This window comes from Pithys albifrons, chromosome 13 (assembly GCF_047495875.1).
Source record: "Pithys albifrons albifrons isolate INPA30051 chromosome 13, PitAlb_v1, whole genome shotgun sequence".
Lineage (NCBI taxonomy): Eukaryota > Metazoa > Chordata > Aves > Passeriformes > Thamnophilidae > Pithys > Pithys albifrons.
In genome coordinates this window covers 5997064-6011948 of record NC_092470.1, presented here as the reverse complement: position 1 = coordinate 6011948, position 14885 = coordinate 5997064, and the positions used below count along the sequence as shown (strand labels likewise).

Here is a 14885-nt window from a genome sequence, read left to right as displayed (position 1 = left end):
GGGAGGATACATGAGATCCCACCATAAATCCCATCACTGGTGGTGAAAGGAAAGAAAATAAATATATACTCTGTGGGTCTCATTGACAGGATCCCAGGGAATGGCCTGAAGTTGTGTCAAGGCAGGGTTAGGTTGGATCTCAGGGAAAGGTTTTTCTCTCAGAGGGCAGTTGAGCACCAAACAGGTTCCCCAGGGCAGTGGTCAAAGCACCAAGGCTGCCAGAGCTCAAGGAGCATTTGGATGATACTCTCAGACCCTTGGGGATAGTCCTGTGAGGGGCAGGAGCTGGACTGGTTGATCCTTGTGGGTCCCTTTCAACTCAGCATATTCTGGGATTCTGTGATAGACATAAAATATACAAAATATATATAATGACTTCACCAAGATCCTTGAAAATTTTCCTGGGGGAGAAGGAAGGAGGAGGGTCGATAATAAGAGCAAGTGATGGCAAAGCACCCGCCGGCCCAGGTGGTACCTGGTACCAGCACGGGCACCAGGAGAGGCCAAACTTCTCTAGAGTGTTCCTGAAAACTTGAAGTTTTCCAGGTCCTGCCAACGGGAGCTACAAATCACAGGAAGCAGGTTCACTGCTCCTCCAGCAGCTCTGCCAGCAAGAGGAATAACATCCCCACCATGGTGCTCCCAGCCAGGATCAAAGAGATTTCGCTTGATGGGATGAAAGCCAAGATCAAAGGAGGGTCCTTGAGCTCTGGGACAGGCACCTCCAGACAGAACCAGAAAGCAGGAATCCATATTTAAAGATTATCTTTGTTCTTGCTGCTTCTGGGTCTTCTCTGGTTTGAATCATTACCTCGAGTAGAGCCTTGGGTCATATTAATCACCTACAAACTTACAGTACCACAACTGTTAAATTTCAGTTCGTTTTAGCCACCACAGAAGAATAAAAAAGGAAACAGAAGGTTCACACATAATTATTCCAATTAAAGCCTGAACTGTAACAAATCAGGGTTTGTCACACATTGCCTTGAAATCCTCACCAATCCTCCCTTCGAGGAACATCAGCTGAGTGGCCTCATTTCACTGACCCCAAATGACAGAATCCCATCACTCATCAGTTTGTTCCCACCTCTTTTCCTGGATTTCTGGGGATGGCATCATTTAGTGTGACCACAAGCTGTTCTGCCAACATTTCACTCTCAACATGCAATGAACCCAGTGCATGGTCTGCATTTCTCTCCAACTCCAGCTGGAACAGGAGATAGGAGTAACACATGGAGAAAGCAGTGGGTGGAGCTCACCTACACACAGATCTCACTGGCAAATCTGCTGGCTCTTTATGAGCCAATTTCTTCTCTCTGTGTTATCGACAAACCCAGACAATTCCTGGCCTGGGATGCTCGCTTTGACTCGTGGTCCATGCAGTCTCCTCCTGGATTCCCATAATGGACCCAGCAAAGGACCTGGCCTTGACACCCCGGGGGGCTGCTCCAGTGCTGCTGGGAGACGTGGGGGCCCTCCCAAGTGGGCTCTCCAAGCTCACATCCCACGTCAGGATGGCCCTGCTCACAGGGAGCAATGCCCAGCAGCTCTGGGAATGAAGTCCATGGTACCCAATGTCCATGGCACCCAATGTCCATGGTACCCAGTATGCATGGTACCCACTATCCATGGTACCCAAAGTCCATGGTACCCACTATCCACGGCCCCCAATGTCCATGGCACCCACTATCCATGGTACTCAATGTCCATGGTCCCCAATGTCCATGGTACTCACCATCCATGGTACCCAATGTCCATGGTCCCCATCATCCATGGCACCCACTATCCATGGCACCCAATGTCCATGGCACCCACTATCCATGGCACCCAATGCCCACAGTATCCAATACCCACGGCACCATGATAGCCAATGTCCATGACCCCCAATGTCCACAGTACACAATATCCATGGTACTCCATATCCATGGTACCCAATGTCCAAGGTACCCAACATTCATGATATCCAAAGTCTATGGAACCCAAACCAGCAGCAGCTTTCAAAAATGAGCTATTTTTAATTGGCTTGAAGAGTCAAAGATGGCACATGGCCTTCATCTATTTCTAAAATACCAGCACAGAAATTCGTCTATTTCAAATGACTCAAGGTTTAAAGGGGCTTTTTTGTGGTGATTTACGTGTTAATTGTGGCTTTTTTTCCCTTTTGATAAAATATCTCTTCTTTAGAAGAGATCCTGGGTGATGCTACATTATAGATAGTCCCCTATCCTAAATATATACCCAGCTACCCAATCTGAGGACTAGCAGGGAATATTATTGTTCAAACAGAGGAGGTGCAGCAGAGCATTTAAAATAAGATTTTGTCCTGTGTTTATTGGGTAATTAATTATTCCTGTATCATCCCACATAAATTAATTCTGTTCTCTGAAATACAGAGCACGTACCACATGTGGCTGGTGTTTAGGTCATCACCTACAGCTTCTGGTCTCTTCTGCTGAGTGACATTTAGGCAGATCTGGAACATGGTGACACTCATCAAACCAGTTTTAGTTCACTCTCAAAGCAAAATAAAAAGAGCAGCTGCAACGCCCAAACAACTCTCCGGGGGATCAAAGCGAGAGCGACGTGTTGCACCCACACAAAGAAATCCTGCTGATCCCAAACGGAGACAGATCAAACACACCTTGGCTCAGTGAGGCAGGAAATAAGCTGAAGACAAGGTTTTAATCAATAGGTTTGCACTTATCAGGCTAGAAAGGATCTCTGTATTATTTATTGTATGCTAGAAATGCCACTTGTTGGGTTGGCCAACCTTGGTTAAGATCCTGAGGTAAGACATTTTTAGGTTTCTTTGCAAGATTTCATTCAGTTAATGAGATTCTGATGCAGCAAGGGGGGGGAATGGATATTTGGGTATGGGCAGCTCTAATGACCAGTTCACCAAAGAAACAATTAATGTTGTATTTGAGCAGCCATTTATACCTTTGGGTCTGCTCAGGAGGGTTTCTGGGCATCCCTTCACCCCCACTGTCCCCCAGCACACGCTCCTCTGGGAAAGAGCGGCAGGAAAACCCAGAGCCCATTTTGCAGAGAATAAACCACCCTGTAACACTCAGATTGGAGACCACAACCCATGTGGGGTCACTGCTGTAAAAAACAGCTTAGGGAGGGGGGGCAGGCCCAGAACTGTGGGCTGAGACCCCAAATCCTGAGCAGGGACTCGGATAATGAGCAGAGGACTTAATGAGCCCAACTGAAAAGTGAGTGTGAGCACCAAAACCACTTAGAGCCCTGAGCAGGATTAAACCCCGGGGCAGTTAATTAACCCTGACAGCCCTTATCCCACCTGCCAGCATTATGCAAATCCAGGCACAGCCATAACGACGTGCTGAGTGACCCGCTGGCCAACACCCCCAAACTCCAACGCTTTTCGGTCAACATCAGGCTGTTACATCCCTGTTTTCCACTAGGGGACAACGGAGATGTGGGAGCAAGGTCACTGCACCCTCTCCAGATTTTCCACTACGAGTACTTGAGAAGGGAATGTTTAAATGCCATTTCTCAGGCACGACTGCAAAATTCCTTGGATCTACACGAGATGTGTCAGAAGGCAGCCTGACTTGTCGCTCTGTTTTAGCCCAGCAGACTCGGTGCTTTGCTCTCCAACTCCACAAGACTTGCTGGTCTTTTTTTCCTCCAGTTTTCCAGCATTTTCCCTGGAGCTTCTGAGCGTGTGTATCTCATGATGGATGTCATCCACATTACTTGTTCACACTGGATAAACCCACCACCAGCACCAGCATTCCCTACAAATGCACAACTCCCACCCATCTCAAAAAATCTGCCTTCCCAAGCCACTCTCCATGTAATTATCCCACGGGTAACTTGCAACAGCTCCAAAAATTTAATTGTTGAAACAGGAATGATCTCGACACAGCCATAGGAACCACCTATGGATTCCTCTCCTGGTGACCAGAGTGAAGCCACGTGTGCCGGTGTCTCCTGCCCTCCAGCAGGAAAACAACCAACAGTTCTCCCTTCAGACCCCTATCCACACACCCTTCACAATTCCAGTAATCCCAGGCTGGTCAGAAACGTTTCTTTCCAACTGTGGAGTTTGCAAGACTTGGCAGAAAACACAAGGACAGGAGTTCAGTGATTGAAGCAAAATCAGGCACCACAAAATACCTTTTCCGCTTGTGTAGAGCAGAAAAAGAGATTCCTCTTCTCTCCAGGAAATCAGAGCTGAGCACAGGAAGAGAGGAAATATCCCCTTTTCCTTCAGGGCCTTTGATGGGCTTCCTAGAATTTCTATACAAGGATGAAAGGTGCTTCCAATGAAATATTCAGGAACTGAAAAGCAGCACTAGAATTCTTCCTCTTTAGGAGTCCCTCCAAAACCCCAAATTGGATATGGATTTTCAGTGGCTCTCTGGGAGCTTTATTTGTTTGCTTTCCTTTTAACATGTGGAATAAATTTTCAGTGTGTTCCTCGAGGAATCAGTTGGCATTTCTGCTCCCAGGGATCTGGCACTAAATCCCAGCAAACTGTTGATACCCTGATGACAGGAATCCTTCAGTGAGTTCTTCTCATGCACAGAGTTGGATTTGCCTTATCATTTAATGGTTGCCCTGAAATCCTTATCAGCCATTCCCATTTTCCCCCCATTTATTCTCCAAGGTGAAATTCAGCTTCATAATTACATCTGTACTTACTGGAACACAAATGCCTCATTCCAAGATGACTCAGAGGACAAAACCATATTTTAATACCTACTGAATTTTGCCCTGGTATTTACATAAGATTTCCAGCTGAAAATCTCCCTCCTTCAATCACTTCTGTGGGTTTAAGAGCTACATTTAATTTCCAAATAGCAGAAAAATCAGGAAAAGAGTGCATTTGTTTCCTTCTTTGCCTCAAACTATCTATTCCCCAAAATTATGCTACATGTAAATTATGGAAGAAAGCAGATTCTAGTCTAAAAAAATCCACATTTATGTCTTGTTTTAAAAAAACACAGGTATTAGCAATGCTTGGCCAGCGTGAAGAGGAATTCTCTGAGATCAGAACAAGCCAAACCAAGAGGAATTCAAGCTCTTGGATCTCCTAAAGGGATGTGAGCACCAGGAAGAGAAGCCTTGGACATGCAGTCAATTGGAAACAGTGCACAGAGGCACCTCAGTGATGATGATCATTATTAATTAAGTGATTAAATAAAGCAGACTCAAAACACACTTAGATTTGAGTAGGGCTTAGGGGTGCCAGACACTCCCCAAGTGCTCATGTTGGAGGAGCAGGGACCACATGGACTAAAAATACCATGAAAATCCCATTGTTCTCCCTGACACTGTTACTGCTGCACAAGGGCTGGAAAAACCCCCAGCTGGAAGGTGCCTCCAGCCTGGGTTTGTGGCTGCAGGAGAGGAGAAGAGCTGAGGGTGGTTTGTTGGGACTGTCATTTCTGCTCCGAGATGGAGCAGCCCAAGGAAGGGAGAGACACAACGCTGGGAGAGCTAAACAGGGAAGGAGCAGAAAATGAGGAGGATGGTGAGGAAGGAGAGTGGCACAACATACAGAACCTGCCACCACGCCTGTGACTCGTCACCAAAGCTGGGAGAACATTGCTGGTCTGGAAACAAAATGATGAGAAACTCTAAGTCACTGGAACAAGGCAAGATCTAAATACCTCTCCTGGTTTTAGTGCCTCACTGAGCAAAATCAGAGTGGTTTGGGTGGAAAGGGATCTTAAAGATCAATTAAACACGCCCCCTGCCATGGGCAGGGACACCTTCCACTATCCCAGGGTGCTCCAAGCCCCATCCAGCCTGGCCTTGGACACTTCCAGGGACGGAGCAGCCACAGCTTCTCTGCCCAACCTGTGCCAGGGCCTGCCCACCCTCACAGGGAAGAATTTCCTCCCAATATCCCATCTTACTCTGCCCTCTGGAAGTGGGAAGTCATTCCCTTTCGCCCTGTCCCTCCATCCCTTGTCCCCAGTCCCTCTCCAGCTCTCCTGGAGCCCCTTTAGGCTCTGGAAGGGGCTCTCAGGTCTCCCTGGAGCCTTCTCTTCTCCAGGTGACCCCCCCAGCTCTCCCAGCCTGGCTCCAGCCCAGAGGGGCTCCAGCCCTTGGAGCAGCTCTGGGGCCTCTTCTGGACTCGCTCCAGCAGCTCCACGTCCTTGTGCTGGTGTTGCCCAGGGCTGGAGGCAGCTCTGCAGGTGGGGCCTCACCTGAGGGGGCAGAGGGGCAGAATCCCCCTCTCCCCTGCTGCCCATTGTGGGATCAGCCCTTGGCATGGGGGGGTTTCCCTGTGAGTGCCCATGGACGGATCACAGTGAGTTTTTCATCACCCCAAACTGATCTCCCACCAGGTTCCCCCCATCACGTCAGTCCCACGTCTCCCACGTGGGTGCCCACAGAGAACTGAGGGTTCCTGCCCTTCCCACTCCCCTCCCTCTCGTGCCTGAGTGCGTTGCACGTTTGGTTTGATCCACAGCAATGGATTGAGCAGCTTTTGAGGTTCCCCTTTGGCTCACAGGACATGGCTGGGACGAGCAGGATTAGGGTTTTTATTTTAAACAGAGGCTTAAGAGCCAGAGGAAAGTGCTCCTGCAGGATATCAGCCTCTGCCTTAATCCCTGCCTTGGCATCCAGCACTGTTGTATCATGCTGGGGTTGGAGAAGGCTGATGTCATTTTCCACACTCCTGTTTTATCTTCACATCATATTCAAATCCTGGCATTCCCTTGGGAGCTGTGCCTAAGAGAGCTCCAACCCCTTATGCACCACGTGCACTTCAGCCTGCCAAAATGTTCTTAATGATTTTTATGTTTGATCAGAGAAGGAGAAAAAATAACTTTAAAAGCATCAGTGAAAGAAGAGGAGTGAAAAATGCAGGTTTTAATTTCTAATGATGAATAAAAAGAGGAAAAATTGATTTAAAAAGAACACAAACTTTCCTGCATGGGCTTATCTTTAAGCTTTACTTCTCTAAATGTTCCTGCACACTCTGCACTTTAAAAACCAAGCAAAGCCCCGAGCCCTGCCCTGTCCTGGCTCCTGCCACATCCTGGCACGGCCCTGCCCCTCTCCCCCTGGAGCTGGGAGGCAGCGGGGTGTCCTGCCAATGGATTGCATCCAGGAGATGCAAGTGGCAATGATGTTTTCCAGAACTTATGGGTGGATTTTCCAGTGAGAAAAAATAGCCTGGAATGTCCCTCCCATCCGAAGCCGCGTCATGCCCCAACACGGCACCGAGACACGGACTTGTCACTGCAGCAGTGACACAGGTCCCAGACCCACAGGGGTTTGGGTTCCACATTCCAGCTTCATGGATCAACCACCTTCCTGTGCTCTCCCTTCTCCAGAACCCATTTCCCAGTGCCTTCCATGACCCCCTGCCTTGGATTGATATCCCAGCACCTTCACGTCACCTTCTTGGACAAAGGTCTCTCTCCATCACTCAGAGGTACTTTTAGGGCATTTTCCAAACTGTGCCAACATCCTTCCCAAAAAATCCCAATGGGACAAGTCAAAGCAAAGGGTTTATCCAGAGTGAAAACATTCCCATCTCAGTATCTCACCAGGCTGATAAGGAAGTCCTTCAGCAGAGCTATTTGGAACAGCGCTGCTACTATAGGAATATAGTTAATATAGGAAACAATAAACTATTAACCACTAATTAAAAAAAATTATTAAAGAAAAATAATTAAAATAATTTTGAATATTTTCATCACAGGCCAGTGTGTCCATCCTGCTGGCCATGGGGTGGGCACCAGAGCAGGGGATTCTGTTTTCCTCCACCTTGTGCATCCACAGCCTGTTGTATCCAACAGCACCACCTGCGCTCCCACCCAGGCCGTGTTTCCACAGGGACATAAATCAGTGAATAACTTGGAGAAGTGGTTGTGTGACCTGACCTGAGGAGGAACCTGGAGGTCACATTTGGGGCAATTTGCTCAGCACAAACACCCCCAAAGCACCACCCAAAATAGCCCCTTGGCTTTTGTAAGCCAAGTCCTGCCTTTCTGTCGGCCCTTCCCAAGCAGAGGGACAACACAGACAAACTCGTTCTGCCAGTGCATCAGTGCCATTGTTACAGGGTATTTTTAGCTTTTTTTTTTTTTTATTTTTGGCAAGCTTCCTCAAAGTGGAATTATTTCTCCTCACACCCCAGTTGTCACAACTGGAAAGGCAAATCCTGTGCAACACACCCTGCCCAGCCATGGAGCTTTTCCACCTTCTCCTCCTCCTCCTTCAGCCACTGACAAACAGCCTCAGGCTGAGGAAAAAATCAGCCTGAACTTAATCAGGTTGGGATTGTACACAAAAATCCCACATGCCAACCAAAATGACATCCCCACGTGGGAAGAGCTGACTCAGTCACCCAGGAGTGGTTTGATTTCGTTCCCTGAAAACTTTTCACGTGATCTCAGCAGAAATTTCAGTAACTAAAAGGACTCAGTGAAATTACAGTGTCTTTTCATGATCAGATGCAGTTAAAAGAATCCTTTAAAGAGATGAGAATGGATTTGAGGACGGGAAGAGCAGCTGGAGCAGGACGTTGGTAACAGGCAGAGCAGGTCATGGAAAATCAGCATTTCCCTTCCTCAAGTCCTGATTTTGGGCTTTGTTCAGGAATCCTGAAATCCCAATGTCTTCCTTGTTTTTCCAGACATTAGTGCCAAATAAATAGTAGGAACACAGTTAACACACAGGATTTCCCACAGTGGCACAGGAGGGACTGGAACAGCTTGTGGACATGAGGATGTGGCTGCTCCATCCCTGGAAGTGTTCAAGGCCAGGCTGGACAGGGCTTGGAGCAGCCTGGGATAGTGGGAGGTGTCCCTGCCCATGGCAGGGGGTGGGTTGGGATGGGCTTTAATGTCCCTTCCAGCACAAACCACTCTGGGATTCTACAAAGTTCAGCAGGTTTGGGAGACCCTCAGACACAAACTGTTCCACCAGATCCCAGACCATCTCCCACACACCACTTTGTGGGAATGTCAGGGCAGAGAATCACACCATAAAGTGAAAAACCCCATGAAATAGCTTAAAAACCCCAATGTTGATGAACTAGTCTGCCCAAAAAAGGAAGGATGCTGCATCCCATGCAGGAATCCATGCAGGACACCAGTGACAAAACCACTACTCATCCCATCCCCATTGCATCACCAAGGCACAGGGAAAAAGAGAAACCTCATCCCACAAAAAGGTTTCTTTTGAAGTTCTGCCCTCTCAGACTGCCCTGAGACACTTGTTTGGCTCTTCAAAGCTTTGTGGGGTTTCACTTTTACTCCCTGACTATTTTTCTGTTCATACCAAGCACACTCATCAACAGGAGCTCTTCAAAGGGATCCAGCTGAGCTCTCACATAACAACCCGTGGTGACAGTGAGTCTCCCCAGCTAATGGGCTTTGGGATAAGTAGGTGCTTCCAGCAGTTTTGCCACTTTCTATTCCATTAAGTGTCCTCGTGCTTCAGGATCGAGAATTTTCATCCGACTTTCGTCACACGCTATTAATTATTTTGTCTCATTCCCAGTTTTACTCCTCTAATATTTTCAGGCTTGGGATTAGTTGCAACTGTGATCTCTCCCTTTGTTGTTTTTTTTTAACATCTTAGGTAATGTTATGCCATTTGGCCCTGGAACTCCATTCCTTTTCCCTTGTAATGGTCTGAAAAAGGCATCAGACAGTCCCACTACGAGGACGTAAGAGAATGATACATCAGCTCTTTGCTGCAATGAAGTACTTTTTTCCTCTCATTACACTCTGCAAAGCTTCTCTGTCTTGTGTCTCTGCCAATTAACTGTTCACATGCTGAAAATTCAATGTTCTCACTGATCTGAAGCTCCAAACACCCCAAATAAGCATCCAGTGGTGGTTATTTCTGGATGTGCCAAGGGTCTCGTGATCCATAGATAAAACTCGTCCCTGGTAAAGAAGGTTGGGATGAAGGGACACTTGGTGACATGAAAAAATAGCATTGAATGGTTTTGTGGCACCAGAAGGCACAGATGTGCTCATCCCACTGCTCCTGGGAAAAGGTTCTCTCCTCTCCCCTTCTCCCAGAGGACACAAACCCAACTCCTCCTCCCAACTCCAAGAACTTTCTCTGGGTCAGCTGAGCTGGCACAGACCTGGGACAATGAACCTCAGAGGATGAAAGGACAAGGAAAGCAAAGGCTGGCAGGACACCTGGACTGTCCTCTCCTGCTTTACTGTTCCACTAAAAACATGGGTCAAGGCTTGTCACCCCCTGCTTCTTTCTGTACACATCAGCTGGAATATTTGGGTTTGGAAATCTTCCAGGAATTGAACCAGCTTTTCCACCTCATCAGGAGCTGATTCCACATGGACCTGCAGCTGTTCATGCAGAATGAAAAGCATTTCCCAGACTCAGCTGCAGTTTGGGTATTGTGGTCACAGAACAGTTCCGGGGGGTCCTTCCACAGCCATGGGGCACCCACTGCTGAGGGACATCTGGCCACGTAAACAGGTACAGGATCCGGGACCACAGCACGGACTGGGCTGGAAGGAATCCTAAAGATCATCTCAATCCACCCCCTGCCATGGGCAGGGACACCTTCCACTATCCCAGGGTGCTCCAAGCTCTGTCCAAACCTGGCCTTGGGCACTCCCAGGGATGGGGCAGCCACAGCTTCTCTGCCCAACCTGTGCCAGGGCCTGCCCCCCCTCACAGCCAACAATTCCTTCCCAATATCCCATCTATCCCTGCCCTCTGGCAGTGGGAAGCCATTCCCCCTTGTCCTGTCCCTCCATGCCTTGTCCCAAGTTCCTCTCCAGCTCTCCTGGAGCCCCTTTAGGCTCTGGAAGGGGCTCTCAGGTCTCCCTGGAGCCTTCTCCTCTGCAGGTGAGCCCCCCAGCTCTCCCAGCCTGGCTCCAGCCCAGAGGGGCTCCAGCCCTGGATCAGCTCTGGGGCCTCCTCTGGACTCGCTCCAGCAGCTCCACGTCCTTGTGCTGTTGTTGCCCAGGGCTGGAGGCAGCTCTGCAGGTGGGGCCTCACCTGAGGGGGCAGAGGGGCACAATCTCCCCCTCCCCTGCTGCTCCCGCTGTGGGATTAGCCCAGGGCATGGGGGGGTTGAGGCTGCTCCACAACACCTGCTTCTAACTGGACACACAGCTCATCCCTCCATTTCCTTTGGGATTTAGGATACCATTTTTCTACTTACAATTATGAACAGACAGTAAGTTAAATACAAGGCATGTTTATAGTGACACTCATCACATCAACCAACCAGCTCCCAACAGCTCTCCAAAATTAAAGGAAGGGAAGAATCAGGTCAGTTGGTGCCCAAGTAGTTTTCTCACATCTTTTATTTCCCTTCTGTTGTGCAATTTCACATCAGATTTCTTCTGGAAGTGTGAATTAATTCATTAACTAACCCTCAGGGATGAAATGTCCCTGATCACAAATGGCTGAAAACTACAAAGATCTGTTAAAATTAAGCATTTTAACAGTAAAATACCAACACAGTTACATGAAAACATCATGGAAACAATCTCCTTTTTTCTGCAGGAATGTAGAAGAGGGTTCACTAACAGATATATTTAATTTGATAATGAGTTTTTCCTCATCAGATGAAGAACATGAAAAAAGTGCAGAGACTGGTGAGAAACAGAGAAGCAGGTGAAGGACATCTGGGACGATGGAAAGGGGGAGTGGAACCACCAGGAAAGGCTGGATTTGGGAGAGATCAGTGACTGTGAGTCAAGGCATGAACTAATGGCCTTGGAGCCCTGCAGCAGAGATGGACAAAATCTGAATTCCTTCAATTATGTAGAAGCAGGAGGACAGACCTGGCCCAGGAGGGCAGTTCCTCACACAGACTTAACAGGGTGCTCAGATTACAGAAAGATTTTTAACAACCCCCAGTTCTCCACCAAGATTTGGTCCAATGCTCCCATTGAATGGGGTTTCCAACCAAACACCTGTCAAGGTACTCAATATTGATCTGGGTTTTTTCTCTTAAATACCTAATTGTAGCTTATAAAACTTCCCTACCTCAGCAGGAAAACAGAAAAGGAAAAAGACATGGGAAAAAGCCCAGAGTCTGGAGTTGGGGGCACTTGGAGAAGGATGACAGCAACCCACAGGTGTTATTTACTGCCATTAAAATCACATTTTTCCCCATTTCACCAACGTGCCTCCTGTATTTTACCTTATTAGGGAGAAGAGGAACTGTGGCTGCAGAGATGCCCAATGGTCAAGACAGATCTGAATTCAAATCACTCCTCACACCATTGATGGCTCTGCTGATTCCACAGCCTTTTCCAAGGGTCCCTCCACAGCATTTGGGCTGCTGTTCCCAAACACTGCACCATGATTTCTCTGGAAACCCATGCACTGCTCCTGGCTCCATTAATCCACCATCTCTCTGCTGACAAAGGGGTTGCTCTGGACACCAACCCTTGCCCTCAGAACACAAGTGGCTCCTTTCACTCCCAGCCTAAACCTTCCCGACCTTCGCTCCACTCCAAATTACGCCGCCGTTTCAACCACTGCATTAAAACCCCATCCAGCTGCTATAAAAGGGAAAATGAATGGCTGCAGGAGCAGCTCTGGGACAGATGAGCCAGTCTGGCTCAGGAGATAAGAGGCAGCTGCCAGGGGTGAAGCCAAGCATTATTTATGGATGGGATGTCCTTGCTCAGTGGAATTTCGAAGGTGCTGGAGATGCAGCTGGAGAGCTCCAATCGAGCTCATGTTTGCCATCAGTGCCACAGCCTGGAGAGGCTGCAGCTACAAAGCAGAGCTGACTTTTCCCCTCAAAACTAAGTCTCTCATTCAGTGCCTTCTTCAGTTCAGCAATTGCAGCAGCTTCAGTGACATGGGGATGTCCTGGAATGTTAACACCAAGGTCTCAGGAGGGTTCTTGGATCTCAACGGAAAGAGCAGCAAGGCAAGACCATTTCCAGCTGTTTCAATCCAAAACAGCTTTGGGCAGCAGGGAAGGGGGGATTCTGCCCCACTGCCCCCTCATGTGAGGCCCCACCTGCAGAGCTGCCCCAGCCCTGGACAACAACAGCACAAGGACATGGAGCTGCTGGAGCGAGTCCAGAGAAGCCACCAAGATGATCAGAGGGCTGGAGCAGCTCTGCTGTGAGAAAAGGCTGAGAGAACTGGGATTGCTCAGCCTGGAGAAGAGAAGGCTCCAGGGTGACCTACCTGTGGCCTTCCAGGACCTGAAGGAGCCAACAGAAAGCATGGAGAGAGACAATTTACAAGGGCCTGGAGGGACAGGACAAGGGGGAATAGCTTCAGACTGACAGATGGCAGAGTTAGATGGGATATTGGGAAGGAATTTGTTGGGTGTGAGGGTGGGCAGGTCCTGGCACAGGTTGGGCAGAGAAGCTGTGGCTGCCCCATCCCTGGGAGTGTTGATGGTGCTTGGAGCAACCTCGGACAGTGGAAGGTGTCCCTGCACATGGCAGGGGGTGGAACAAGATCATCTTTAAGGTCCCTTCCAACCCAAGCCGTGCTATTACTGTAAGTAACCTCCAGCAGAAAGGTGGTTATAAAGTTGTAAACTTTTCAAGCCATTTTTTAAAAAATCTGTGCCCAAGATGCAGAAAAAAAAGTAAAAGCACCACACCCATAAAACATCGATCCCAAAGACACCAGCACAGCCTCCGTGTGCCCTTTGCCAGGGAGCTTCAAGCCCTGCACAAAGGCAACAATTACCCTTCAAAGATAAAAGCTGGTAACAGTTGCTGAGCTGAGACACACAATCTCAAAGTGGTGAAAAGATACTTTTTGGTTTTTCCCCCCCCTGGAAAAACAAGTCGAAATATCTGCAGCTGACCCCGACAACACACTGTGTTGGGCTGTTTGCAACACTCCAGGCAGCTCCCCCAGACACCGCTCAGGATGTGGCAAGTTCTCACACAGGGCTGAAGAGGGACCAGCTGGGAGCGCTCCCAGTGCTTGAGCTGGGGGATCCAAGCACTGGAGAGGCAGAAACAGCCAACACAAGGAGTTCAGAACAACAGAACTCACGTATTTTGGAGAATGACAGAGGAAAAAGAGGTGTTTCTGTGAATAATTCCAAATTCCTGAAAAATCCCAGTTTGGTCACCCGCAAGCCCGGGAGTGGCTGACGGAGTTGTGGCTGCTCCAAAGCATCACAGAAGGACCCAGAGCGGTCTGAGGAACAGCTAATGGGAGGTTCCTACAGAGACCTCCAGCTCCTCCAGACAGGAACCAGCACTGACACAACACAGGTGCTTTGGAACCCAGGAAAAATAATAGAATAGAATCATAGAGTCAATTGAATTGGAAAAGACCTCTGAGATCATCAAGTCCAACCCTCGGGCCAACTCCAGGCCCCTTTACCAGATCATGGCACTCAGTGCCACGGCCAAGCTCACCTTAAAAACCTCCAGGGATGGGGAATCCACCCCCTCTCTGGGCAGCCCATTCCAATGCCTGAGCACTCTCTCTGCAAAGAAGTTTTTTCTCATCTCCAATTTCAATTTTTCCTGGCAGAGCTTGAGCCCATCGTGCCCCCTTGTCCTATTGCTGAGTGCCTGGGAGAAGAGACCAACCCCCACCTGGCCAGAACTTCCCTTCAGGCACTTCCAGACAGTGCTGAGGTCACCTCTGAGCCTCCTCTTCTCCAGGCTAAACACCCCCAGCTCCCTCACCCTCTCCCCACAGCACTTGTGCTCCAGTCCCTTCTCCAGCCTCGTTGCTCTTCTCTGGCCCCGCTCCAGCCCCTCAATCTCTTTCCTGAGCTGAGGGGCCCAGAACTGAACACAACACTCAAGGTATGGCCTCCCCAATGCACAGTACAGGGGAATGTTCTGGGGGTCCTGGGTTCCCCCTCTGCTGTGGGAGGAAGCTCAAGGAATGGCATGGGGAGATTAATCAGAGACACTCAGCAGCACACCCAGCTGTGCTCT

At 48.8% G+C, this 14885-nt stretch overlaps 1 protein-coding gene across 8 annotated transcripts in view; it reads right to left on the bottom strand.

The window, feature by feature from the left end:
- The window catches only part of MYO9A (myosin IXA), a 164555-nt gene that overhangs the window by 64295 nt on the left and 85375 nt on the right, over positions 1-14885 (bottom strand). The gene's annotated exons all lie outside the window — the stretch shown is intronic.